Source organism: Octodon degus, unplaced genomic scaffold (genome assembly GCF_000260255.1).
Source record: "Octodon degus isolate 3935 unplaced genomic scaffold, OctDeg1.0 scaffold00263, whole genome shotgun sequence".
In the NCBI taxonomy this organism is placed as follows: Eukaryota; Metazoa; Chordata; class Mammalia; order Rodentia; family Octodontidae; genus Octodon; species Octodon degus.
In genome coordinates, this window is record NW_004524839.1 from 1735383 (window position 1) to 1761513 (window position 26131).

The window sequence follows — 26131 nt, forward strand, 5'->3', positions numbered from 1 at the left end:
GCTTTTGATTTTCATGCTGTCCATGCCTCACTAGTGCCCTAGGCACCTGGACTATCACATTACAGATGCAACATCTGTAATGGCAGGCCATCTGGTCCATGTGTCCTCTTGCTTTTTTTTAACTCTTGCAGACAAAATTCATGAACTACAACCATACAGAGACTGTTTATAGGATACTAGACCTATTGAGGACTTACCCAGATGGGACATTTACTTAAAATTTTTATTTTTAAGTTGTGGGTAATATGAATAGAAATAACTGTGAATATCTAGAACTAGGCACACCTTATTTGCTTTTAAGTTTTGGTTCACTTTTCCTACATATTCTCACTCTGGAGCCAAAGCCTTGAATATTCCTGTAAGACCAGAGTTTGCTTTCAGAGAACAAAATCTTCTCTAGGTAATTTCAGTAGAAAAGGATTTGATGTATTTAAATGGCTTATAAAACATTGGTGGGGATAAACCAAAGGATTCTAGGTCAAGCCTCCAGGAATTCTGCCAAATAAACACCCTAGAACTGGGCCTCTCAAGCACTGCTACTAATGCTAAGATACAAAAGCTGCCTGTCAAACCAGGAAGCCACCAGCACAGGAACTTGATCCCAAATTGCAGCATCTGTGTCATGATCTGTATCTGTAAATGTTGGGCCTTAAGTCTTGCCTCCCTACTGCTTAATTCATATCCAAATTCAAGTTTTGAACTAGAAGTGATTAGAACTTAAATAAATTATTTTTTCCTCCATCATTTAATCTCCAACTAGTACTCTGGGTGAAGGTCTCTAGAAGAAACTTTCACAATGATTAGTGACTTAGGGCTTAGGGTACAACCCTGTAACACATGGCAGTCAACAGTGGGTGGCCCTGGGCAATTTTATTACTCATTCCCTAAACCTCAGCTGCCTCATGAATAGCACCTACTTCATAATGATGATTAAACACATTAATGCAAAAAACAGTATGTGCCTGTGCCATGCTATACTCCGAACAAATGCCAGTTGTCAGCTGCCATTATTCACATGCCCATGTCACCATAGGGATGGAAGGCGTAACAGAAAAAAATGTGCTTTAGCCCCCAGGACACGAGCTTCCCAGTTTGTCCACAGGTATCCACAGGTGTTCCAACTTGGACAGCTGCTAGGTGTCTTTCATCTGCAAAACTGAGAAAAGCCATCCAAGATGTGTGGGTAGAAGACATTAGCATTTAATCTTCCAACCTGAAAGACCTAGATGCATTCTCATCGATGTAGAAGACTCTGTTGGGGGTGGCGGAGAAGCCAAGACCAGCACCCCGGTTGTACTTCCATCTCAGGTCATAGTCCTGCTGCAATTTCTGCTGCAGGGTGTCAGCTGCCACCTTGCTGAGGGCCATGTTGGGCTTTGTGGTAATGCAAGGGGAGCAGCTGATCAAAGGGGACAGATTCTTAAAGCCACCCATAAATTTGAGAAATTTCAGTTTCTGTTCCTTGTTTTTAAAATCTGCAGTATCCCACTGGTCAAACTGGGTTCCCGTCCACTTCCTGGGTTCAGATGCTTCTGTCTTTTCTGACTTCTGATCAATCTCTTCTTTCAAGGCCTTTTGCCTCACCTGGTCTATGTGCACCTTATCCATGTTGCCTTTCTTCTCCATCATCACCTCCAGGTCTGTATCTGGCTCTTCTTTCCAAGGGTCTACTGTTACCATGCTCTTTTTCTTCCTATTCTGAGCCAGCTCAATAACGTGCTTTTCTTCCTTTTCCTTAGCCTTTGTTTTCTTCTTCACTCTGGCTTTAGGGTGATGTCCTAGTGGGATGTACTCTACAACCTTAATTCTGACTGGCTTCTTCTTTCCTTTCCAAGGGTTGGTCTCCATGGACCCAGAGAGCTCTGAATGGCCTGGGAAGGTATCTTCCTCCTGGTGGGCTTTCTTCTTCTTCTTCTTCTTCTTCTTCTTCTTCTTCTTCTTCTTCTTCTTCTTCTTCTTCTTCTTCTTCTTCTTCTTCTTCCTCTTCTTCACTTTCCTGCTGTGTTCTCTGGAGCTGCCCTGCTTCTGTTTCGGCCCTGAGGCTGCCTGCTCCTCATCCCCCTTCTCCACCATGCATCCATATGTAATATCTCCTGCCTCACAGAGCCAAGGGTCCTGGATGGAACAGGTTGTAGTATCCTGGTCCTTTCTTTCCTTCTTGTTTTTTGGGCTTCTTGCCAACTCTCGTTGCCTCTTCACCTATACTGGGGTCTAGAAGGTCTTTACCACTGAGGCTTCTGATGTGGCCAAAGGCAAGGTCTTCGTCTTCTTTTTTCTCACCACTGAAGGACTCTGAGTGGTCAAAGGCCTGCTTCTTGGGGTTGGGTGACTTCTCTGCCTGGCTTGTGATGTGGGCTTGGGTTCTGGAGCTCTTCATAAAAGATGCTGTGGCCTGTCTTTTTCTTCTTTTTTTTCTTCACCAAGAGTATGTGGGACATCTGCTCGTGGCTTACAGTCCTAGAAGGAGATGTGGCCCTAACAGAATTATCAGCAAAATAATCCCCATCATTTACAATTGCACATTGAGTCTCTGGTTCTTTGACTACTTCCTTCTCCTTTTTCTCTGGAAGCCCAAGGACCAGGTCTACTTTCTGAATCTTGGTGATCATTTCTGTAGGACAAACAAAACCTAAAACTTAAATAAGTTATAATAGAATATAGAGCTTTGGGGCTGGGGAGATAGCTCAGTAGAATAAGTGATTGCCTGGCAAGTGCAGGGTCCTGAGCTCAATCCTCGGTGCCACACACACACACACACACACACACACACACATAATAATATAGAGCTTTGAGCTTTCTAGCTTTTGAATTATAGGAAAGCACACAATAGAGAAGAAAGATTTGTACTAATAGTGTTTGGACAGGATATCATGTCTGCATCTTGTACTATAACTACTATGAAAACAACAATATGCAATGTATTCATTATTATAACTGTCCTACTAACCTGTTTTGAAGCTGTCTCAAAAAAAAGAAACTCTCAATGCTATTTCTTTCTCAATAAAATTGATTTTAAAAAACAAATTGTAAGCAACAGAATTTAAGCTGATTTAAACATAACGGAAACTTTAATGTCTTGTGTAATGAACAAGAGTAAAGGTTGCTTTCAATAAAGGTTGAAACAGTGCTTCCTTAATATTGGGTTCATTCTTAGGCAAACTGTCCTCTAGTGATCCTAAAATAGTCATTAGCAGTTCCCAAATATTAGCAGTTCATCATGACCAGAAGAGCAAATTTATTCCATTCTAAATCAGCAATGATGTGCTTATGTACATAAAATAATTTATATACATTCACATTTACATATTTTGTTAGATTTCCTTACAACTACATCCAAAGATTATGGATTATATTTAATTTTTTAGTTGCTGTATGCATTTATTTTTAGCTGTTATTAGTGCAGAAAGAGGGGACAAAAAGCTCACAATCTACACAATTTCACAAGATACACTTTTTTGGGGGAAAAGTGACAGATATAGATCAACAATAACTTAGGGTCTTAGTGGACACATTCCTGGGAGAGGTGGACCTCTGATGCCTGGTGGAAAGGGGTCTCATTCCTGGGGGGCACGCCTATTGGTGTCCCTCAAGCAGGAAAAGGCCCAATTGGTGGGCCCATGGGTGGCCTCATACCAGATAGAGGAACCATAATACCTGGAGGTGGGGTCACTCTGCCTGCAGGAGGAGGTAGAGTCTCCCTTTCTGGTGAGTACTGGGTGGGAGCTCCAGCAATGCTAGCAGTTGCTGCCACAGCAGCATCTGACACAGTACCTCTTCCCTGTGGAGTCATTACCTATTGGGATGGACCCCGTACTCCTTGGACAGGGCCTGCTAAGCCAGCAGGAGCCTGGGAATTGGTACACAGCTGGTACACCTCTACCAGCTGCCCTCCCAACCTCAGAACCTCTTGCAGCTCCAGCAAGTGGTACCCAAGCAATGCCAGTATCCTTATTGAGTGGCCCTTCCACAGTCATGGCCACCAAGTTCTCCCCACAGAGCAAGACCAGACCCAAAACCCTCTTTTCTTCACACTCTGTTTTGCATTCTTTGGCTTGATTCTCCTGAACTCATCACAGTCACAGAGGATCGAGTTCATGTGCTTGTCAAAAACCTTGAAGGTGCCGATGAAGATGTGGCCATCCTGCAGGATGAAGTGCATATGGTAGTCGATGTGCTGCAGCATCTTACTGCTCTTGCCCACCGTCATGATTGCTGTTTCACCAAATCCAGTGTCAACAATAAAATGTTAGGAGCCTTAACACCTAGGGTACAGCTATAAAGCTATGATCCAGGTTCTCCTAGAGACAATGCAAGGTGTTCGGATGTTTCACAATCAGCAGGTAAGAGTCTTGATGCTCCAATGGGCTTTAACCACCTCTCAGGGTCTCAGCTAAGAATGCCTGTCTCAGCTGTGCCTGGAAAGTCACCACAGGAACTTGGTGCTGCTGAGAACATCTGGAGTACAAGTGACACTCTTGTTTGCTCAAGAAAGCAGTTCATATACATTTCACTTGGACTTCCACCTCTGGCAAATACTGCTCTGTAGTTCTCAGATGTAAGTAATCCCTGGCTTGCTCCATCACACCTCTGCCGACTCCTCTCTATGAGACAACCTACATTTAATTTATGCAAGTTGCTTCTATTAATTTTGAGTAGAAATCATTCAAAACTACAAATAAAAGCATAAGTGGTAGGTGGAGTGATGCAGGCCTATACTACAAGCTACTGGGGATGCTGAGGCAGAAGGATCATAAATGTGAGGCCAGACTGGGCAAATTACTAAGAAATTGTGTTAAAATAAAATATAAAAGTGTTCTTGGGATGTAACTCAGTGGTAGAGTGCTTCACTGGCATATGTGAGACCCTGAATTCAATCTCTAGTAAAATAATGATAACTATTATTTTTTGTTATAAAGCATGAGTTGCTACAATTAGCATCACTTACGGATCTTCAAAATTTGATTTATATTCTTGTTAATTTCTGTTAACTTAAAAAACTTATGAGCCATTCATTCTTTGTATGGTACTACCTCATGAAGCCCTTCCTACCAGCCCTCAAGCTTGCTTTTCTCTTCATGCTTCACAGTAGAAAAGAAAAGTCAAACATATATAGACACTTTATCCAATATTTGCCTTGTATTCGTCAAGGGATAAAAGGTTTTTATCACTTTTTACCAAGTGAAATCTGACACTAATAAAAATATTAACAAAAATATGAGTTTCCCAGTCTCTACCAAACTTAAGTTAATCTATAATATCCTTTTATTGGGGATCTATCTGCAAATTTAATTCATTTTTCTCTCCTGAAGACAAAACAATATCAAGTTCTGATCTGGACATTGATTACCAAAGATTCATAATCCAAATTCATGCAACATTGTCTCAGAAAAAGAGTTAATGCAAAAAGTGACCACATTGGAGTCAAACTGAAGGCAATTAATCACGTGAATAAACTACAGGAATGAGGCCCTCTGAATGGAACTGACTCATACCAAACTAGAGCTCAGGCCCTTTCTAAGCAAGACAGGAACTCTTCAGCTCCAGCCAGTTTGTGCTCATCGGCAGTATGGGCCAATCACACCACGTCTTCAAGTTTTTCAGGGGAAGCCAGAAAACTTAACCTGAATATGAAATCACTGATACTTAAATATTGGTAGTTACACTTTTTAAATGCTTTGAAATACTTTCTAGCCAATTCAAACATACAGAGAAGATATCTAGGTCTTTGGAGAAAGTTAATAACCAGTTTTTGCACTTCTCTCTAGAGTGCAGTGGTTAAGTGGGTGGACTAGGTATAAGAAAAGCCTGCGTTCTGGACTATGAATTGACTTAAATTTATTTTCTCAGATATTTTGCCACAGTGACAGAAATTTGACTAATTTGTAGATTATCAACTTCTCTTTATATTTTCACATGGCAGAAAGGTGAGAGAGTTCTCTGGGGTTCCTGTTCATGACCTAATCACCTCCCAAATGACCTACTTGCAGGTGTCATCACATTGGGGTTATAGTTTCAACATATCAATTTGTTAGTTGATACATTCAGTGCATTGACCTAGGTTTTTGATCAAGGTCTCACTAGGCCAAAATTAAATCATTACCTGAAGCTGTAACCATATCTGAGACTTAAGATTTTTCAAATTTACCAGTTGTTGGCAGAATTTATCTCTTTTCAGTTGTAGAGCTAATAATGTTCCTGTTTTTTCCTAATTGCCTGCCAGGGACTACTCTCAGCTTTTATGATCAACCTCAGCAAGCCTCTTGTCAACAGGATAGGTTACTTCCTCGAGGCCAACAGATTCTTTTAAGGACTCCTTGATTAATCTAGACTCACTCAGGGCAATCTCCCTTTTTGTTAACTCAGTCAACTGATTAGTGACTTTTATTGAGAAAAATGTCTTCATCTTTGCCACATTGAGTAACCTAATTATGAGAGTGCTAGCCCATCAGGTTCACAGGTTCTGCCTGCACTCAGCAGAGGGGATTATACAGGGGTGTATAGCAGGGCCATCAATAACGAGAGTTATCTTAGAAGTCTGAGTACTATAGAAGCCTACATTTGACATCTGATTTTATTAGTTTAATACAATTAGTGATATCAGTACATTTATATCTTCCATTTTGCTATTTATTTTTAATGTCACTAGTCTGTTTTGTTCCTCCATTACTACCTTCTTTTGTGTAAATTTTTTTTTAGTTTTTCATTTTAGAACTTTTATATTTATTACTATATCTGTAGAAGAGATTTTATTCTGTTTGCTTTTGCTCTGGTGATTGTGATATGCATCTTAATTTAAAACACACCTTTTCAGATTAAGGCCAACTTAATTCTAGTAAATAGATTTTGTTTCAACACAGATCCCTTGACTTTTATACTATTGCTATAGTTGTATTACATCTTTATATACTAGAACCCTGACATACTGTATATGTATTTCATGCAGCTACCTTTTAAATTAGTTAAAAGAAATACTATATATGTGTACATTTTATATTTACTTAGATATTTCTACTATGCTCTCTATTTTTTCATGTGTTTTTGAGTTACAATCTGGTATTATTTCCATTTAGCCTAAACACAGATTTACTAGCCACAATTTCTCTTAATGTTTATTTATCTGTTGTTTCTGTTTCTCTTTCATTTTTGATGGCTTTTGTTGGCTAAACACAGAATTCCACATTGACTTTTTTTCTTTCATTACTTTGAATATGTCATCCCACTGGACTATTTCTGGTGAGAAATCAACAGTTAATATTTTTGAGGATCTCTGCATGGGACGTCTCTCTGCTGCTGCTTTCCAGTTCATTCATTTTCATTATCTTTTGACAATTTAACCACTATGTATTTGGGTGTGGATATCTTTTTGTATTTACCCTACTTATAGTTCATTGAGCTTTTTGAGTATGTAGATTCATGTTTTTCCATGAAATTTTTCAAGTTTGGTTTTTGTAAAGTATTTTTCCTGCTGTCTTCTCTCCTATTTTCTGAGATTCCCATTATGTGTATATTGTCCCACTTAATAACATCACATATATTTATGAGGCTTTGTTCATATTTCTTCAATATTTTATTCTCTATGTTTTAGGTTGCATAATCTGTACTGATCTATCATCAAGTTTACTAACTCTTGTGCCAGCTTATATGTATGATTGATCCTCTCTAGTGAACTTTTCAAGTGTGGCACTTTTCAACACCAGTTGGTTCTTTTTTAATAGGATTTACATTTTTCTTTATATTCTCTGTCAAATGAGGTATTGTCATTACACTTTTTTAAAATTATTTAAAAATGTTTTCTACTAGTTCTTTGAACATATTAAAGATATATACTTTAAACGTTTTTCTTTTTTTCTTTTGAGACAAAGCTTTGGATGTTGCCAAGAATGACTTCAAACTTATGATCCTTTTGCCTCAGCCTCTTAAGTAGTTGTGATTATAGTCACATAGCATTGTATCTGACTGGATCAGGGCAATATTTCAGCAGAATAAGCGCTTGCCTGGCAAGCGCAATGTCCCAAGCTCAATCCCTGGTACTGGAAAAAAAAAAAACACTCCATTGTGCCCAACCAAGACTGTAATTTTCAAATAGCCCTCAAACAAAGAAGCTTTAGTGCCTAAAAACATAAGGCAGAATGTAGAATCTAATGCCTGGCATGAAATTTTGCAGTGATTCTATAAAAAGATATCTAAACTGGGTGTGGTAGGGCACGCCTCTAATCCCAGCCCTCAGAGAGTAAAGGCAGAAGTACCACCATGAATTAGAGACCACCCTGGGATACATAGTGAGTTTACGGCCAGCCTTATTATCTAAATAAATAAATAGCTTTTTTAAAAAAAAAAAAGCATAAAATAGAGCTTATCTCTTCATTGCCCAAAAGCACAACACTAATGTCTATTGCTTCTATAAGGTACTCTTCTTTTCATATTGTTGCCATATAGATGTTTTATTTGTTTGTTTTTATAGTACTGGGGACACAACTAGGTTCTTTACATGGAGCTACATCCTCAACTCTTTTTTTTTTATTTTGAGATAGGCTCTCACTAAATTTCTAAATTGCCTGTGCTGGACTAGATCTTGTGATCCTTCAGCTTTAGCTTCTGAGTATTGGGATTACAGGTATCAATTTAGAGCAGATAGATAGATGATAGATAGATAGATAGATAGATAGATAGATAGATAGATAGATAGATTTTTTTGTTTTGTTTTGTGGTACCAGAGATCAAACTAGTGACCTTGCGCACACCAAACAGGTGCTTACGCCTCTGAGCTATCTCCCAGCTCTAGATGTTATATAATTTTGGTGAAATAAAATTTATTTACCTATATCATTATCTTTTATGCTTAGTCTATCCCAAGTTTTAAAATATTTTCCTGTATTTGCTTTCTCCCTTTTATAATTCTATATTATATTTTGGTCCTTAATCAAGCTAAACTTTATAAAGATATAACTTTATTTTTCCTGAATGAATCATTGGTTTTCTTAATACCATTCATTAAATACTTCATATTTCCCCTTTGTAAAAACTGGGTTTCCATATATATTTGGATCCATTTTGGACTGTAATCTTATTCATTGATCCATTTGTCATGTGTTACTCCACTAGCTCACCAGTGTAATCACTATACCTTTATGCTAAGTTATGATATCTGGTAGGGTAACTCATCTCCCACTGTTCTTTTCCAGATTCATCTCAACTAGTCTAGTACATTTTCTCATCAAGTTATTTTTAGAATCAACTCATTGGTTCTATAAAAAAATCATTAGGGTTTTTACTGGGGTTAAATGTATAGACTTTTAAAAGTAGTTGACATGTTTATAATATTGAGATTTACCATATTAGAGTATACCATACCCATCTCTGCATTCAGATAATTTTGTATGCTCTTCCATACATTTTTACATTTATCTTCATCTAGATTTGGCACATTTATTATTGTTTTTTCCTATGCAAATTATAGTCCTGGGAGTTATGATGACTAAGAATTTTCTTTCTTTTTTTTTTTTTTGTACTTTAGTGAGGATCTAAAGGGTCTCACTATGTAGATTGGACTCATAGAGATCCGCCTGTGTTCAGCCTCCCAAGTCCTGGGGTTACAGGTGAGCACCACCACGCCCAATTTCAACCACCATCTCAGTGTGCCCCGGAGACATGGCCAGCACAGCAGGCCAGGGATAAAACCTCCAACCCCTGTGTCTGCCTAAGCAGGTGCTTTAATCCGCTGAGCTATTTGGCCGGCTCTTGGAATTTTTAACCTGTTACATTTTCTAGTACATCATTGCTGGTGTATGAAAAGAATTAAATTTTTTTATGTTGCTCTTGTGGTTTGCCACTTTCCTGAATTATTTTTATTGATTTAATGGTTTCTTGGTTAACTGTCTTGAATTTTTGTGTAAACAATTATATTTTCAGCAAATAATGACATTTGTTCAGTACCTATAGCTCTTTTGCCAAAAGTTAATTCATCGATTTCAAATTTATTGGGCAGCTGCTTTGTTCCAGGCTTGTTCTGAACTTGAGATACAGGAATGAGTAAAAGAGACAAGGTTTCTGCCCCCTAAAGTTTATCTACTCAGGAGTGGTTTATAATTTAGGAAAGACAGGAAAAAGCTAATCATTGTTAGCAAAAAGACCCCATAGTTAGTGGTTTAAATAATAATAAATATTACTTCACACAGTTTCGGTTGGTCAGGAATATGAGGTCAGGTGATTCTTGCTCAGGGTCTCCTGTGAGATTGTAGTCAGCATATCAGTTGAACTTGTCATCACCTACAGGCTTGATTGAGGCTTTATCCCTTATCCTTTATTCTATAGAATACATTGCCAAGGTAGCTCCTCTCATGGCTAGAAAACTGGTGCTAGATGCTAACAGGGGACCTGAGTTCTCCATCATATGGTCCTCTTCATAGGATTGCTTAAATATCTTCCTTACACAGCACCAGGTTTTCTCAGAAAGTGTGACTCAAGAGTGAGAGATGGACAGAAGCTATAAGGTATTTTATGACCTTGCCTTAAAAGATACATTGCATCATTTCCACAATATTCTATTGATTACTAAGGCCAACCCTATCCAGTGTGAGATGGAGTTACCCAAAGGTCTGAAAGAGGCAAGGATTAACAAAAGTCGTCTTGGAGTCTGGCCATCACAGACTATATGTGAATTTTGAGAGAACTGTAAGACACAAAATTTGAAGATGTCAACATTCTTTCTTTCTTTCTTTTTTTTTTTTTTTTTTTTTTGGTCTTTTTCAGACAGGGTCTCACTGTGAAGTTCAGCCTTGGGTTCACTTCACAGCCCAGGTTGGTCTCCTACTCCAGGTAATCCTCCTACCACAGCCTCTCAAGTGCTGGGATTACAGGCAGTGCACACCTCCATACCGTGGTGTTAGCATTTAAGTGTAGAAAAGTAGAGGCTAAGACACAGGCCCATAAGGAACAAAGCAGAATTATAAAGGAAGGAAACTTCAACATGTTTCTCAGCCATTAAATTTAATAATATTTTTGTAACAAATACTTTGTTAATGAAATTAAATTAGTGGATAAATAACCTACTAATTTACATAATCTGAAAAGGTAAATGTGGAGCCAGCCAAATAGCTCAGCAGATTAAAGCACCTGCAAGCAGGCAGAGGGGCCAGGGTATTGATCCCCTGGCCAGCCATGCTGGCCCCACCCTCGGGCGTGCTGAGATGGCAATTGAGAATGGGCATGGTGGTGCGCACCTGTAATCCCAGCTCTTGGGAGGCTGTAAAGAGGCAGATCACTATATGTCTGATCTAGCAGTGAGACCCTGAACACCCTGCAGACCCTTCCATAAAATACAAAAAAGAAAAAAAGAGAAAAGGTAAATGTAATGTCTTAACAGTAATATGACAAACATATAAAATACAAATTTTAATAAAATATTATGTATTTCAACATTAAATGCCCATTCATGATTATACTAGATGACATAATGAAGCCAGTTGCCTTCATCCAAAATTGTCAACTGATCCAGATGTCTAATATTAGCCATTCAAATTCCACAGATGATGTTGCCTTTGTGGTATGACTTATAAATGGTGAAGCACTCTTGGTAAAATTCTGAACAAAGTACAACCTCGCCTGCTTTATACTATATGTGCCTTCTGGGAAAACTCAGTTTTAATTTAAACTGGATAAAATACCTGATATCTTTGTGTAATATAGAGTTAAGTTATAAACTCAATTTTTTTAAAACAGACTATGTCCCTATAGGACAATGGAAAATCACATAAGACTGAAATTTCATGTGCATGGTAGGACATGGTAGGACATAGGACAACTCTACCCTAAGAAGTAGAGCCCCCAAATTGTATGACAACCAAAGTATTACTAATTTCTAAAAATGCCTTCTCAATGCAACAAGTACCTCTCAAATTAGAAATTATGGAAGAAGGGTAGGAAAGGCAAGGGCAGGGAGGAATGGAGTGGGACATAGTCTTACTGATACCAGGGACTGAAACCATGTTGATCTGAAAACCTGAAACTTATGCTTAACAGATGAGTTACAAGTGGTACTTGAACCCAGCTGATGTGAAAGGCCATGGTGTGCTCGAGGTGGTGACAGTGAACAAAGCACTTAGAATGTGTCCAGAATTAGTATACCAAATGGACTTTCAAGAACCACAGATTTCTGCAGTCAACTGGCATTACTGCCACACTGACAAAGGTAGTGGGGTGCATCGGTTCTTAAATTGAGTATTTTTAACACTTTAGTAGATGATTACTATTGTTTTTTATGTATTTGGTTATTTCAGGGTCCCACAATGCAGCTCAGACTCTTAGTGATCCTCCTGCTTTCAATCTCTCCAAAGGTGGGATTACAGGCCTGCTGCCACCACACCCAGACTCTGGCCAGCTCAGCCTGCCCTGGGGACATGGCTGGTGCAGCATGTGTTGCTGGGGATCAAACCCAGGTCCCTGAGCTTGCCAGAGCAGGTGCTTTAGTCCACTGAGCTATCCCACTGGCCCCCCTGACTACTATTCTTCACTGACTTGATTCAGGCATTCATAGCTTTATTGGTCTCAACCTTATTCATAGGTTAGACCTGCCTATCATTCCAACGACCCTATTTGACTTGAACGAAAAGACTGTATGTTATATGTAAAGCTTCTGCTTCTTACATCATGCCCTGAGGTCCAAATTATTGTCTGTCATTGGGTAATCTGATGTTTCAATCCCAGTGAGAAGAGTTGATTCTTTGGTATCCACAAACGTGAGAGGTTTTAGTGAAACAGGTTTCTGCTTTGGGTTCTGTTGACTGAGAACACACAAGACATGCAAACATGCTCTCCCCAAAGCAGTACCTTAGTATTTGGACACTTAAAGAGGGCCTAAAGTGACATGGAAGACCAGAGAAACTAGATACAAATTTATACTTTTAGATGGATTTGTTACACGCGAAGAGTTTAGGGTATGCAGCTTCTCTCATAGTTATCTTGTTAGCACATGTTTGAAATTCATACAATTTACAATCTTCTTGGGGGAGTGGTCACATGTAACATACCCAAGTTTCTTTCTCTTATTTTTTATCCTCTTTCCCCCTCCAAGACCCTATTCCATTTTTCATTCTTGCTGATAGTATTCATACTAGCTCGTGTTATGCCATGTAACATTTATATTAGTTGAAGATATTTAGTTGCTGTGAATAGCATGTCTTTATTCTGCTTATTTTCCCTTCCCCTCCACCTCACTGCTCACACTTTTTCTTAGACAAATTCTCTATTTCAAGCAATCCATCCCTTGGTCCCCTTCTAAGCCACCATCATTATTCTCTTTGTACTATACCTCACTCAAATACAAGACACCATATGGTATTTAAGCTTCTGTGTCTGGTTTATTTTCCACACCATTACATTTTTCCAAGTACATTCATTTTCTTACAACTATCTCAAATCCATGATACCATTGGAGGGTAGTAGGCCATTATATGTAGATATCATAATTTTTAACCAATCATCTGTTGATGGGTATACAAACTGTTTCCAGAATTTAGCTACTATGAGTTGTACTCCTTTGAACATTAGCATGCATCAATCCCCATTGTATGGTATCTTAAGCTCTTTGGGGAAAGATACCTAGTAGAGAGATCACTAGATTATGTGGAATTTCTCATTTCAGTTTTTTAAGAAATCTCTATACTGATATCCATAATTCTCGTACTAGTTCACATTCTCCACAACACGGAAGGAGGGTTGCTTTACTCACTACAGCCTTTCCAACATTTGTTATTCTTTGATTTCTTAATGATTGCTACTTTTCTGGAGTAAGTTGGAATCTTGGTGCTGTTTGTATTTCTCTAATGACCAGAGGTGTTCAGTGTTTTTTCGTATATTTTTTGACCATTTATATTTCTTCCTCTGTGAAATGTCTGTTCGTGTCTCTTGCCATTTCTTGTCTAGATCTTGAATTTTAGGTAAAGTTTTTGCGTTCTTTGTATATTCTCGGTATCAACCCTCTGTCTGAGGCATGACTAGGAAACTTTTTTCCCATTCTGTGGGTTGTCTCTTCATTCTACTAATTGATTCTTTGCTATACAGAAACTTTTAAGTCTGATATAATCCCATTTATTGATTGTTACTATTATTTCTTGTGTAATTGAGGTTCTGTTTAGAAAAATCTTTCCTACAACTATGTGAAATATTTTACCTAATTTATCTATCAAGAGGCTTAATGTTTTTGTTTATAACTTTTATTCATTTTAATTTTAATTTAATATATGATGGGACATAACAGTCCAGATTCAATCTTTTGCACATAGTTTTCCCAGGACCACCCATTCAGGACAATATCATTACTCTAAAATATGCTTCTGATCCCTTTGTCAAAGATCACATAGCTAAATGTATCTGGGGAAGACACCATAATCTCAGTTCTGTTCCATCAATCCAAATATGTATTTTTATTCCAGTATCATGTTATTTTTTAAAATCACTTATTCATTTTAACGAGAAAAAAAGACAAAATAGCAATGAAACAGTTTCAAAACAGGTTAGTAGGACAGTTACAATAATTAATACCTTGCATATTGTTGTCTTCACAGTAATCAGAGGAAAATTGTAGATATGATAACTTGACTAAACAATATTACTACAAACCTTTCTTCTCATTGAACTAAGAGAAAGTAGCTGTATATCTATCTATCCTAACTATCTTGTGTATACATATATTTTTTTCACTACAAAACGGTCCTTTATTTATACCCCTCCTTTTTTAGGAAGGCTTCTTATATGAATTTTATTGAGAAACAAATAGTAATGAGAGGTGCCAGGGAGATAGCTCAGTAGAATAAGCACTTGCCTGGAAAGCACAAGGGCCTGAGTTCAATCCCCGGTTAAAAAAAAATAGCAATGAGACAGTTTCAAAACAAGTTAGTAGGATAGTTACAATAATTAATACATTGCATATTGTTGTCTTTGTAGTATTCATAGTACAAAATGCAGACATGATATTCTGTCCAAACACTATTGGTACAAATCTTTCTTCACATTGAATTACGAGAAAGTAGTTGCATATCTATCCTAACTATTTTGTATATACAGATACAAAATGGTCCTTCATTTATATTCCTTTTTTTTGTTTACTTTTGTCAGAAATGGGTATTCCATTGCTATTTAAATATTTGCTTGAATTCAACAAAATAATCCAATATAGTCTAGTAGTCCATAATAGTAGTGGGTTATCTGTAGGACTGGCAACATCAGAAGTTGTTGATTTGAGCCTTTTACAGTTCAGCGTATTGATATGGCTTTACTGGGGCTGGTGAGATGGCTCAGTGGTCTAAAGCACCTACTTAGAACAAGCTTAGCAAAGCACAGGGACCGTGGTTCAATCCCCCAGCACCACATGCCAGCCAGCACTGCCCCCTGGTGGGCTGAGCTGGACACACACACACACACACACACACACACACACACAAATAAATAAATAAATTTTTTTAAAAACTCAATAAAAAAATTAAAATATGACTTTACTTTTCATGCTTCATTTTTATACTTTTCTGCCGGATGATTAAGACCAAGATAAAGCAAGACCTATATAACAAAAAATGTAACTTTTGTATCTACCGAGGTCAGTCAAATCCCCTCAGGATTTATCCTGAAACCCTGTACTGCAGTCTGTAGATCTTTTGTCAGTGTCAGCCATGTGGATGAGTAATGGTCATTGCTTAACCAATTTGCTCTCTGTGAAAGCCTGAGAAAATGTTTTCTCTCCATGTGACTCTCCTTAGGAACACTCTACATCATTGATCACTTTCCTCTGTGGCCCCATAATCTTCTTGATCAGAAAATTTCGTACACAACTGAGTTACAGGATGTTACAGTACAGGTTCTCTTATGTCCTGAGTCCTCATTGACCTTGAAAGACTAGGGCCAAAATGTTGGCTTTCCTTACAGCCCTTCTTTTTACTAATTTTTGGTCTGAAAACTTAAGTTGTTAACCCTCCAGAAGAGAAGTTTAATGATATTATTACCTTACAACATAGGCAGTTGAGCTTAACCTCACTATATGCCTGAATAGCAAACATCTTAGACATAACATGGAACAGGTATTTTCCATCCTGTATTGATATGTTAAACTTTAAATCCCTACAGAATGTGAAGAAAAAAATACATTAAAAATATTTTAAAAGTATCATGCTATTTTTATCATTATTGTTTTGCATTATTGTTTAAGGTCAGTTATTCCTCTGCCTCTGGCTTTGCTTTTGTTGTCCAAAATTGCTTTTGAAATTTTGGATCTCTTATGGTTTTATACAAATTTCAGGATATTTTTTTCTAGATTTGTAAACTATGCTGCAGATAGTTTGATTGGAACTGCACTGAATCTGTCCAACAGTTTTAGGAGTGTGGCTATTTTGGCTATATTGGTTCTGCCTATCCAGGAGCAGGGCGCATATTTCCAATTTCTGGTGCTCTCTACATTCTCCTTTTTCTGAGTATTGTAGTTTTCTTTGTAGATGCCTTGTACTTCCTTGCTTAGGTCAATTAGTAGGTATTTAACTTTTCTTTAAGCTACTATGAATGGTATTATTTTCATAATTTTCTTCTCATTCTTTTCATTGTTGGTACATACAAATGCTAATGATTTTTGTGAGTTGATCTTATATACTGCTTGCTGAGGTTATTTATTAATCCTAAGAGTTTTTTGGTGATTTTCTTTTTTGTTTGTTTGTTTGTTTTTTGGTGAATTTCTTTGGATTGTCTACATAAAGTATCATGTCACCTAAAAATGATAATTTGAGATCTCTTATTTCTGTATATATCCCTTTTCTTTCTCTTGCATAATGGCTGTGGCTAATGTTTCAAGTACTATATTGAATAGAGAAGATGATGTAACAGAGAATGCCCCCCCCACCAGTATACTTCAGTTTCTTAGTTGTCCAAGTAATAGTTCCTGTTCCAGTTCCACTTGTTCCTGTCTCTTAGAAATGGCTGGCCACTGTGATGTAGAGCTAGTCGCTATAATGCACATTGTATAAACCAACCTCCAATTGACAAGTCATTATGCCTCTGTACTTCCTGCTTGCTTATCTCATATAATCCCTAAATCACCAAGATCAGGGCCTGATATAACGGGAATGATCATGATCAGTGTCCATCAATGCAAATAAATTGGCCTCCAAATCCTGAGTGTCATTTTGGTTTTTCTGTTTTCCATCACATCAACAGTGGACATCATTGTCTTTTTGCTGACTTTAGGTGAAATACTTTTAGTTTTTGCCCCACATGGTATGAGGCTGGCTATCAGTTTGTTATATATAGCTTTCATCATATTCAGATATGGGCCCTCTATATCTGTTTACTTCAGGATTTTTATCCTGAAGGTGTGTTGAATTTTGTCCAAAGACATTTCTGCATGTATTAAATATAATGTGGTTTTTGGCATTGTTTCTGTTTATGCAATGTATTCCATTTACAGAGTTATGTATGTTGAACCATCTTTGCATCCCTGGAATGAAACCTACTCAGTCATGATGTATAATCTTTTTGATAATGTGCTTCACTCTATTTGCTAATATCTTCTTGAGGATTTTTGCATCTGTGTTCATTCAGGAGACTGACCTATAGTTTTCTTTTTTACTGGGGTCTTTATCTGGTTTGGAGATCAGGGTGATACTGACTTTCCTGTCCCAGGGAATATGAGCACTCCAACCCTTTCAATTTCTTTGAAGAACTTCAGCAGTATTAGTGGTATAACATCCTTAAAGGTTTTATAGAATTCACCCTTGAATCCATCAAGTCCTGAGGTTTTTTAAGTTGGTCGGTTGTTTAATTATTGTGTTCACTTCATTGTTGTTTATTGGATTATTACGCATACTTATGTATTCTTCACACAAATATCTTAATTTTGGTAGGTTGTATGTATCTAAGAACCTATCCATTTCTTCACAACTTGCCAATTTGTGAGAATATACATTTTTCAAATAGTTATGATCTGCTGAATTTCCAGAGTATCAGTTGTCATCTCACATTTTGCATTTCTAGTTGCATTGATGTGAGTCTTTTCTTATATTTTCTTGCTAAATCTAGCTGGGGCCTTATATATTTTGTTTATTCTTTCAAAGAACCAGCTCTTTGATTCCTTCATTCTTCTTTTAAATAAATGTTTATTGAAAAACAATTGTAATTCCACTTCATCATGACAAACAAAAACAAAACATACTTGTTACAAGAATATTAAAATATAAAAATGATAAATCTCACCACAAAATTTATAATACCTATATATAGAAACATTACACAGAAATTAGAGCTTTCAAGAAATATTTTAAGATGAAACACTTGGAGGAGGGAAAAGCATGCAAGTATATATGCAGGAAGGCTGAGATGATTGTACTCATAAATTCCATCTGTTTTTTTAAAAATACCAGTTAATGTGTAGAATTTTCACCTTGACTAACTCTTTATGCTGAGATCTGTGATCTGAGCAACTACATCAAGGACAGCAACATGTAATACTAAACCCATGGTTGAATACCTCTCATCTTGGTCTTCTAAATGTGTACCATTTCTAATGTCTTATCAATTATTATACTCTCTTTAAAATAAGTTAAAACAAAAAAGACAAGGAAAAAATTAAGATTTCTCAAAAGCGAACACTAATATTCAATCACTTCCCCAATCTTGCATAACTGTATCTGTAAATTTGAGCAACAGATTTGATGATTAAAAATAGATACTATAGCAACCATTGTTAATTAGCTATTCCTATTTTGAAAAGCTTAACATATGTATTGTATATTACCCTGTTTCTGTCTTTTTCTCTATTGATTTTGCTTCTGTTTTTACTCTTCAAAATAAAATAAAATAAAATTTTAAAAAATAAGATGAAACACTTGAAGATAACAATTCTTTTACTGGAGTTTTTTATTCTAACTTTCCTTGATTTCCACTCCCTTCCTTATAATTTCCCACATTAATTTTAGTTTAAGCCTGGATTATTGTTTTCTCAAGTATCTTAAGATTTTTCATAAGGTTTCTATTTCAGCTTTCTCTGTTTTCCTAATGTAAGCATCAATTGTAATGAATTTTCCCCTAAAACTTCTTTCATAGTGTCCTAGAGGTTCTGACAAGTTGTACCATCACTGTCATTAACTTTCAAATTTTTTTAATTTATTATTTCATTTCTTTTGTGACATATCAGTTGTTTAGGAGTATATCATTAATTTTCCAGGAGTATTTGCTGTTTCCAAAATTTCTTCTGTCCTTGATTCCTATTTTCATTGCACAGTGGTCTGAGAGTATACATAGGGTAGTTTCTAATCTTTTATATTTACTTAAGCTGGTTTTCTGAACTAGTATGTGATCAATTTTAGTGAATCTAACATATTCTGCTGAAAAGAATGCATATTTTGTTGCAGAGAGGTGGAATACTCTGTATACAACCATATAGTCCATATATTCAAGGATGTAGTTCAACTCTGAAATTTTTTTTAATTTGTTTGTTTAGTTTGTCTCTCTGTGGAAGTGAGATTTTAAAATCCCCCTACTATGATTGTATTGTTTGTTTGATTTTTTAATTTCAGCAGTTTTTGTTTTATGAAGACAGGTGCTCCCAGTATCTGGCGGGTATATGTTTATCAATGTTATCTCTTCTTGATGGATTGTTCCATTAACTAGTATGTAGTGACCTTCTTGATCTTTTCTAATCAGTTTTAATTTGATATTTTCCATGTCTGTTAGAATTGCTAGCCTTGCTTATTTTCATGGTCCTGGTACATGAAATATTATTTTCCATCTTTTAATTTTTAGTCTCTGAATATTGTTTTTTATTAGATGAGTTGACAGAATGCAATAGATTGTTGGATTCTGTTTTGTGATCTGGTCTGCCAGTCAGTGTCTTAATTGGAGAGTCAAGGCCATTAACATGGAGAGATATTACTGCAATATGTTGGTTATTTACTATCACTGCTTGTTTTAAAATCTGTTGGTGTGTTCTTTGGTTTTCTTTTCCTGATGTTTTTGTTGAGTTTAACCTTTGATCTCACTAGTTTCTTCAGTTTTTAGCTGTATCTAATTCATTGTTTCTGTTGACAATATTTTCAAGTGTTTTCGCTAGAGCTGGCTTAGCATTTATATATCTTCCGAGCTGGTCTTTTTCATGGAAATACCTTATTTTGCCTTCTATTTTGAAGGATAGCTTTGCTGAGTAAATTAATCTGCGTTAGAAGTTAATTGCTCTTAGGGCATGAAGTACTTCAAGTTCATCTGGCCTTCAGGGTTTGTGCTGAGAAGTCAGTTGTGATTCTAATTGGTTTACCTTTATGTCTGTTTTTTGTATTCTGGCTCCTTTAAAATTCTCTTTTTCGCTGGCAATTTTCTGGCAATTTAATAAGGACATGCCTTGGTGCAGTCCTCTTTTCATCATAATAGTTTGCTGTTTTATAAGCATCTCCGGCCCTTAAAGCAATTTTTTCTCTCCATTACTGGGGATTGAACTCAGGACCCTGCTCTTGCCAGGCAGGAGTTTATTCTACTGAGCTATCTCCCTGGCCCCTAGGCATCACTTACTTTTTTAAAAACTCTTTTCTCATATTAGAGAAATTTTTTTCCATAATTTCTGTGAACATGTTACTGAATCAATCCATGCTATCTTCCACTTTTTCTCTAACTCCACTTAACCTTAAGATGGTCTTATTGTCATCTAGTAGCTGCTGTATAGCCTTGTCTTCTTTTTGGCTTCTTTGAGCTTCTTGTCAAGATTCACTATTTTTTTCACAATATCAGACACTCCAGGCCAGAGATGTTGGCACTCCTCTGTAATCCCAACACTCCAGAGGTTGAGGCAGGAGGATCACTGTGAGTTTAAGGCCAGCCTGGGTACATAATGAGTTCAAGCTCATATTGAGACCTTCCTAAAAAACAAAAAGAGAGAGAGTGAGAGAGAGAAACACTCTTTCTTCACATTGATCATTTCTGGAATGTATGAATTCTACATATTTTTTAATTTCAGGTATTTCTGTCTGACTACTTGTGAAGGATTCATATCCTTTTTGAATCTGTCATTCAAATTTTGAACTGTTTTGATTACTGTTACGGTTTGTGTATAGGTGTCCCCCCAAAGCCTCATGTAGTCTTGGGGCAGCTACTGGAGTTTGTGATTGATTGTTGTGGGTGAGGATGCTGCACCTGCCCTGGGACAGGTAATTTGCACTTCAATGTAAGGAGGAAAGAGAAGTTAGAAGCTTGAGTTGTTACTGTTACTCTTCTCCCTTTTGCTGCTCTTGCTCTTTGCTGCTGCAATGAAAGGTTGTTCTCTGCCTTGTGCCCCTCTGCCTTGGAGCCAGCTGAATATGGACTGAAATCTCCAGTGAGCTAAATTGTGAGCTAAATAAACCTTTCTTTCCTTCATTTTGAATGTCTGGTATTTGTCCCAGCAACGAGAGAAGAGTACCTAAGACAGAATTTGGTACTGCAGGAGTGGGATCATTGCTGTGGCTAAACCTGACCATGTGGATTATAAGCTTTTGGGAATGGCTTATGGAAAGAGATAGGAAAGGTTCAGAGATGTTGCCTACAAGTGAAGCACTGGAACAGCTTCAGCTCTTCTCTAGGGGAGATTCTGGTCAGAGTTCAGAAGACCAGAAAGCTGATAGAAAGACCAGGCTGGGAAGGTTTCTGCTAGGAAGAAGTACTGCATTGATTGTTGGACTCTGAATCATTTGTGTTTTGGCTTAGCAGAAAGTTTGTCTGAATTTTGTCGATGCCCAGAGACTTTGCTTGAGACTGAAATTAAACATGGATGACTGATTAATCTGGCAAAAGATATTTCAAAGCAGCCAAATATTGGGGCAGTAGCATGGCTGTTATTGGGGACTTTTAGCCAGATTTATATTGAGAATCAAGAGCAAGGAGCCACACAGGAGAATTTAAAATGTGAATTTGGCCAGAAAGGAAAATCCAATAAAGCTGTGGAATGCAAAGATAGAGCTGAGAGGATATCTATTGCCGGGAAGGAACCTGAGAATCAAAAGGATGGCCTGAGGGCATCACTGAAGCCAGACATCTCCACCCTTTGCAGCCTCTGAATTGCAAAAGCCCAGGACTTTGCCTTGAGGGTAAAGCCTCACAGTCCCAGGTTCCAGAATGGAGGCAGTGGCCACACCAGATTCCAGAATGGCACAAGCATGGAAAATATATTCCTCAGAATCAGGGTCAGAGTGCTCAGCAGTACAGGCACTTGACCCCTACAGCCAAGAGAGAAGGAAGCCTAGCTACTGCTCCAGCTGGCAGCAGACCTTGGCATCATTCACATGGCACTGGTTTTAGGTGCTTAAGATATGCAAGAGTTCTGAGGTTAAGAAGGCTTCTGCCTAGATTTCAGAAGGCCTGGGAGACCAAGCAATGAGCCCCTGAGAGGGTGGTGTGCAAAGCTGTGAGTGAGAAGCCTATTCAGTGGAAACCCCATAAGTTTGGAAAATCCAGGAACGTGGATCATCTAAGGGAAACTGCAAGGAGGGAGCACAGCCAGTCTAAGAGAGAAGCCATGGGAGCTACCATCTCGAGTGCCACAGGGGTAGAGCCTTATGGAGCTCACAATTTGCCACAGATTGCTTTGAATGTTCCATATGAAACTACACAACTTAATGTTTGCCTTGCTGGATTTTGGACTTGTGTTGGTCCCAGTGCTTGGTGTCCTGCTGTGTGTACCTTTTGGAATGGCAATGTTTGTTTTGTGCCACTGAATGTTGCAAGTGTTTAAGTTTTCATTTGTACAGGGGCTCACAGTTGAGAGTATGCCTCGGATCTTGGAGGAGACTTGGGACTTGGACTTTTCAGCGATGCTGAAACTATTGAGATTTTGGCAACTCTTAGAGATGGACTAAAATGTCTTTTGCATAAAGGGATGTGCATGAGTCTTTGGGGGTCCAGGAGCAGAATGTTATGATTTGTGTCTAGGTGTCCCCCCAAAGCCTCATGCAGTCATGGGGCAGCTTCTGGAGTTTGTGATTGATTACTGTGGGTGTGGATGATGCACCTGCCCTGGGGCAGGTAATTTGTATTACAGTGTAAGGAGGAAAGAAGTTAGAGGCTTGAGCTGCTGCTGCCTCTCTCCCTTGTGCTCTTGCTCTTTGCTGCTGCCATGAAAGGTTGCTCTCTGCCATGTGCTGCTCTGCCTTGGAGCCAGCTGAGTATGGACTGAAGCTCCAGTAAAAGTGAGCTAAATAAACCTTTCCTTCCTTCATTTTGAGTGTCAGGTATTTGTCCCAGCAACAAGAAAAGAGTAACTAAGACAATTACCTTATTCAGTTTTTACCTATTTTCTGAAATTCGTCATGGGCATACTGATTGAAATTGTTGTGTGAAGTGAATTTTTGGCTCATTTACTCTTTTTTTTTTCAGAACTGAGGATTGAACTCAGGCCCTTGCACTTACCAGGGAAGCGCTTATTCCACTGAGCCATCTCCCCAGTTCCTCATTTCCTCTTTGAACTCATCTATTTCTTCATCCCTTCTAAGAACATTTCATAGACTTCTGCTACCTTGTATTTGGTATTCTTCTCTCCTTGTGACCCATTGCTCTGCTTTGGGATCACTAGAGGGGTTCAAATATCTCCTATTTCATTACTTCCTCATTTCCCATTTTCCTATGGACACACACACACACACACACACACACACACACATTTAAATTCTACACGGCACACACTTTTTTCTGCATTTTTAAGGGGAGTTGCTGTAGGTTAGGTACTAGAGGAGTGAGGAAACTTTGTGCCTTACATGGAGTGTTTTAGTAGGATGTTACTCTCCATGAATAACTTTCAGATTTGTACTTCCAATGCCAGTGTTTACTCCTTCTGTCATTTACTTTAAGTGATTTTTAGTTGTACCTATGTTTTTATGAAAGATTTCCATTTACAATAGCACCCACATATTCAATCTTACACTTCTATATGATACCTCTTTCAGTTGCTCTTACCCCATCTATTCTCTGTGCATATTGTGACAGCTTATTTTTTGTGGTTGCTCTGGAATGAGATAGGTGAGATGGGCCAGGGAGAATGGCAGGTGGTTGGATAAGTAGTATTACACACTAAAGGGGAAGTTTGAAGGACAGAATAGTGGTAGAGAAGAAAAGATAGATGTGAAGTCTGATTATTTGACTACTTTTGGTTGAGTTGTGTTGAGAGTATGGAACATTTTCAAAGGATATTTTTTGGGGAGAAGGGCAAGATATGGGAGAAGGTGGGGGTTACTTTGTGATTGAGGGAAACTTAGTGGTCCTTAGAATTAGCTCATAGGTAGGACAGTAATCTAGCTGAGATATGAAAGGGACAAAAGCATAGGTGAGGAGATTTCAGAAATAGCACTAGTAAAGACCTGAGTGACTATGAGGACGCTAACTATAGAGAACTTTAAAACTTGGGAGGGGGAGTTTACATGTTTGGAAAAAGAATAAAGACATATATTAATAATGTTGTAGGGGAGGAACTTGAGGTTAGGACACTAACCAGAGAGCTGAGATGATGGAGTGAACCTGGACATCTATTAAATCAGAGCCAATGTCAGAAGTTGTTGACTTGAGCCTTTTACAGCTCAGCATATTAATATGGCTTTATTTTTTTATACCTCATTTTTATACTCTTCTGCTGGATGGTTAAGACCAAGATGAAGCAAGACCTATATAACAAGAAATATAACTTTTGCATCTGATGAGGTCAGTCAAATCCCCTCAGGATTTACCCTAAAGCCCTGTGCCGCAGTATGGATAACCCACTACTATTATGGACTATTGGACTACATTGGATTATTTTGATGAATTCATGCACCTACAATATTTAAATGGCAATGGAATACCCATCTCTGGCAAAACTAAAAAAAAGGGAATACAAAATAAAGGAGCATTTTGTATCTGTATATACAAAATAGGATAGATGTACAGCCACTTTCTCTTAATTCAATGAGAAGAAAGATTTGTACTAATAGTGTATGGACAGGATATCATGTCTGCATCTTGTACTATGAATAATCACTATGAAGACAACAATATGCAATGTATTAATTATTGAAACTGTCCTACTAATCAGTTTTGAAACTGTCTCATTGCTATTTGTTTTTCAATAAAATTATTTTTAAAAATCAGAGACAAGGAAAGAATACACAAGTTATAACCTAATAAACACACACAAGCATAAAAGAACATGACATAACCCCACACTACTAAGTAAATCAGGAAACATACAAAAACCTAAGCCTATAAAATGTCCAATGGTAATACAGATTAAATATTCCAATGAAACATTATATGTGCAATTCCCAAGTAGTTTATTTGCCAAACAGTGTGAGTGCTCACACCCAAATTACTCTTCTGGTCCCTCCACTACAATACTGAACCCAATTCAGACTCAGGACTTCTTTCAGCCAGGTTGTAGGCATTCTTGCAGAGTCTGGTCCATTCTGAATATCTGGGTTAGGAACTCTTGCTGTCTCTCTCCCTTACTGTGACTGTGGATCAACAGAGATGTTCCTGGCACTAAGTTTCCTGTTTGTCAGGATTATTCCTATGCAGTCAGTGCAAATACAGCAGTAATAGACTCAACTCTTACGGTGACATCTACTGGGGATAGTTGAGAAATAACATACCATGAGGTCCTGTTTAGGTTTTCCTTTAACCCTGAAGAGAAATCCACAGTTACAGTGTAAACATAACAATCCAAGCCTTGATCTGCAGCTAATGCTCACTAAATGTGATGGTTGTCCATAATTTTATAAACTCATTTATGTTACACCCAGCAGGCTAAGGACTGGGTAATGCCAGAAAGGGGAAGAGGAGAGAAAATAACACAAAGTTTTCTCTTAAAATGTTCAACTCTGTGGCATTCACATACATCAGCACATACCAAGGCTGGCTGGTGAAGTAGCTGTGACATGTTAACTGGAAGATTCCTGAACACATGTACAGAACAATTTCCAAACCCTACACCTGGATTTCTTGATCAGGTTTTCAACAGGATGCCCTAGACTTCACATTAGTCTGAGCTATGGGATTCCAGCACCATCTTTCAGTGCCTATATTAAGAGCCCTCTTGTGTTTTCTCAAGATTTAGACCACATCAAAGGACACAGATGCCAAAAAGAGCTTGCTAGTGTGGCTTTCCTCATGATAACCC

The 26131-nt window shown here is 37.7% G+C and overlaps 3 pseudogenes; all 3 read right to left on the reverse strand.

Moving 5' to 3' along the window:
• Positions 1–1200: 1200 nt before the first annotated feature.
• Positions 1201–2609, reverse strand: LOC101579148 (annotated as a pseudogene).
• Positions 2610–3491: 882 nt separating this feature from the next.
• Positions 3492–4207, reverse strand: LOC101579547 (annotated as a pseudogene).
• Positions 4208–4367: 160 nt separating this feature from the next.
• On the reverse strand, positions 4368–4580 carry LOC101579937 (annotated as a pseudogene).
• Between the last annotated feature and the right edge of the window lie 21551 nt (positions 4581–26131).